We start from the raw sequence: 4,069 nt of genomic DNA, 5'->3' as shown, positions 1-4,069 counted from the left end.
TTATTTTTTGTTTTAAATAAATTGATGTTCAAGAAAAGAAGAAAGAAGGTCTGTAGCAAGCTGACTTTCTTGCATTCGGACGGACCCGCATTGGGGCCACGGACCGATAGCCTGGCATTTGTCAAGGGTGAAGCGAATTGATGAGAATTTAAAAACTTGTTGAAGCAGACTGGCAGAGAGCTGGGAGCCATCTGCAAACACGGTTTAGAGAAAACTAAACCCAGATCAACAAGGCCTGGTTCCTGGGTCTGTAGACTGCGATATGGTCAGGACGTTACATGTTAGACTATGAACACAACAAAAGGGATAAAAGGTCTGGAACCTAAGCTGTACGATGAACAGTGGAGGGAACTAGAGGTGTCTAGTCCAGGGGTCCTCAACTCTGGCAACTTTTAAGATTTGTGGACTTCAACTCCCAGAATTCCTCAGCCAGTTTGGCTTATTGCCAAGGTTGAGGACCCCTGGTCTAGTCTAACGAAAGGAAAGACTGGTGGGGGGGACACGATACACCTGTCTTCCAATATTTGAGAGATTGTCACAGAAAAAGAGGGGATTGACTTATTTCCAAAGCATTTGAGGACAGGACAGGAAGCAACAGATGGAAAATTGTCAAGGAGAGAAGCAACCTGGAACTAAGGAGAAACTTCCTGACAGTGAGAATAATTAATCGGTGGAACGACTTGCCTCTGGAAGTTGTGGGTGTTCCATCACTGGACGTTTTAAGAAGAACCTGGATATTCATTGGCCCAGAATGGCCTAGAGTTTCCCGCTGGAGCAGGGGGTTGGACTAGAAGACCACCAAGGTCCCTTCCAACTCTATTGTCCCATGTTCTTAAAAAAAATGGGGGGAAAACTAGAATGACATTTAAAAAAGGGATGGATGGATGGATACCTGGGTGGTTCTGTTTTTTGTTTTTTTGCATAATACCTGGTTTTTGTCCCTTGTTTCTGGAAGACTTGAGAGTTGCGGGCAGGGTAGGGAGAAGAAGAGGCCATAAGGGAAAAAAAAATTGTCCTCTCCATTAACAGTATTGTTGGAAGTTGACGCAGTCACGGAGCCAACAGAATTTATTTTTCTCCTCATCTTGAATTCCCGCAGTCATTTTGTGCATGAAGGAGCTCTGGCTGAAGCTAGCTTGAAAAACAGCCTTTTTCTTTTCTTTTCTTTTCTTTTCTTTTCTTTAATAAGCCTTGATTTCTCTTTCGCCAGCCGGTGATCATAAAAACAATAATTAGCCAACATCCCCTCGGCAGCCTTGTCGTGCCTGATTTACAAAGGGTCCTCAACTTAGGAACACAATTGGAATCAGACGGACTGCATCATGCCTTGAAAGGCGAAATGTTCTGAGGATGCCCTCAACCATTGGGGGGGGGGGAAATACAGTAGAAAAAAACAGCCTGATTCAAACATATAAGCGATGTTCACACCTGTCTAACCCAGTTTGCTGGTTCCCAACTAACAAGACTTGACTGTGCCATTCAGGTGTTTCCCAGTGACCCAGTTTAGTAGCTGGGGGGGGGGGCAGAGGGGTTGACAGGGTTCTCTAGAACTTCATTTCCATCTTGGAAGGAAAAAGGACTTTGAGGCTTCTTCTTCTCCTCCTCCTCCTCCCTTTCTCCCTCCTACTTTTCTTTCCTTCCTTCTCCATCCTTCCCTTCCTTCTTTTTCTTCTCTTTCTTCCATTCTTTCTCCTCCTCCTCCTTTTCTTCTTCCTTCCTTCTCGTTCTCTTCCTCTTTCCTTCCTTCACCTCCCTCTTCTTGCTTTTCCTTCTCTTTCCTTCTCCTTTCTCTCCCTCCTTCCTTCCTTCCTTCCTTCCTCCCTCACCTACCTTCCTTCCTTCCTTCCTTCCTTCCTTCCTTCCTTCCTTCCTTCCTTCCTTCCTTCCTTCCTTCCTTCTTTCTTTCTTCCTTCCTTCCTTTCTTTCTTTCCTTCTTTCTTTCTTTCTTTCTTCCTTTCATGGTGTTGTCTAATAGAATGGGTGGGACCAAACCCTAACTCAACCACCCTCTTGAAATCAGTATTTCCTGCCCATTTGTTTCCCCCACCAGCCAGCAAACCACTGAAATATTTCCCATCTCCAGATGCTCCAAGGATTTTCATATTAAGACAAGTGCCAATCTTCAGTGACGTGATGACTCGTTACGCTTTCAATATTTGCCCATTGATTAAGAAGTCACGGCTCGGAGGCAACGTGGGCTGTATTCTTGGCTTAAAGCAAGGATCCAGATCCCATTTTTCCCTCTCACCCCTCCTCCCAAGCCCCAAGGAGTCTTAATTAAACTAGTGCACCATGAATCTTGGCAAAATCTTTGTTTATTGCGCTGCTCTCTCCACGGCTAAGAGAAGTCAGCTGGAGATTTGAGGCTGCCCAATTAGCCTGTTTCTTTTCGAACCGAGTCCAGTTTGCAAACATCTGTTGGCCGCAGCTCGATAGAAAATCGACAGGGCGAGTATTTATGAAGGCTCTGAACACTTGGGGGTGGGAGGAGAAATTAGAAATAAGAAGGCCCAGGAAAGTCGATAAAGTTTCCCGCAGCTTTGCCATTCCAGCTGACTCAGTGCAGAGGTAATCCTTTGAAGTTGGGCGGGAGAGGGAAACTGAGGCTGCAGCGCAGGTTGTGAGGATGTTTCTGCCTTTTGAAAAGTGGCCTTATGGACAGGTTGCCCCTAAGTAGCTTTGCTGCTTTGTTGTTGGGGGGGGAAAATCTACATTCTCCTCCTCCTCCTCCTCCTCCTCCTCCTCCTCCTTCCTTTCCGTCTCCTTCTCCTCCTTCTCCTTCTCCTTCCCCTCCCTTCCTCTTCTCACCCTTTCCTGGGAGGTCTTAAGAGAAGGGGTGGCCCCTGAATCCTAACTGACCCCTCCTTAGATTGCCTTACAATTAAATTCCCAGTCACACCGCTTCAAACTTTGTTCTTTCTGAGTTTCTAAACATTACAACTAGATGGCCACTTTGGACAATTCCTGGCGCCCTCTTGTCAACACGGGCTTCAGCGAACAAGCCCTGTTTCATATCCCCTGCTGAAAGGATGGCTGAATTTCTATCTCCTGGGCCATCACAGTTATCCCATCCCCTTCTGATCCATCCATGAAACTAAACCGATAACACCTAGCAAAAAAAAAGAAAGACTTTTCTTAAGAGTTCACATTCTCAGTGTAGGAAGCCAGGATCACGCCTGTTGCTTCATGCAATAAAAACCAGCATTGGCATTTGCACGACATGCTAACCATGGTTAATGGTAGCTATCGATTGCCTTCCGCGTTGTGCAGATCCAACCTTATTGTTTAGATTATCGACAGGCTTGTTTGCGCGACTTAATCCAAAACTCGGTTTAATGGTGAGGCTTTCTTTCGTCTGTGTCTTTTATCCCTCTCTAACTTTTTTTTTTTTAATTAAAATAATGTTAGGCAGCCAAATAGAGAGTCAGTCATGCCTGGCCTCTATCTCTCCCAGTGGACTTCTAAGGAGAGAAATGAAGGGGAGCCCAAGTAATGCTGGTACGCCCACCCCCAAAACACACACACAAAAATAGCACTGAATTTGCAAACACCCAAGCTCAAATGCCCAGCTCAAGTTGGGCATTTGCAAATTCAATTACCTGCATCATCCCTTATTTTGAAAGTTTGTGAACAAAACCGTCTTTTTTCATTATCTCTTTTGTTGATGCCTCTCTGGGTTTACCTGCCTGTGTCCACTCACTTTTTTTTGTTATTTATTAGATTTTTATCCCACCTTTATTACATTATAGGGTAATTCAAAACGGTGAACATATCTAATACTCCTTCCTCCTGTTTTCTGCACAACAACGTTGTGAGGTGGGTTGGGCTGAATGAGAAGGATTGGCCCAAAGACATCCAGCCGGCTTTCATGGCTAAGGCGGGACTAGAACTCACCGTCTCCTGGTGATCGGCCCAAAGTAAAAATTGCTCAGCAGTTCTCTCTTCGGCAAAAAGCTTTAATAACATTTCATGAAATTTCTGTAATGAAATTGTGGAACCCTTTGCAATCTTCGGATCTGCTGAATTTACAAAGCTGGGACTGTATTAGCTCCTTTGGATAAAAAAAAGT

The sequence above is a fragment of the Protobothrops mucrosquamatus genome, unplaced genomic scaffold (genome assembly GCF_001527695.2).
Source record: "Protobothrops mucrosquamatus isolate PMUCROS unplaced genomic scaffold, P.Mucros_1.0 scaffold1122, whole genome shotgun sequence".
In the NCBI taxonomy this organism is placed as follows: Eukaryota; Metazoa; Chordata; class Lepidosauria; order Squamata; family Viperidae; genus Protobothrops; species Protobothrops mucrosquamatus.
The sequence above is the reverse complement of the archived record's forward strand: the minus strand, read 5'-3'. Positions refer to the sequence as shown.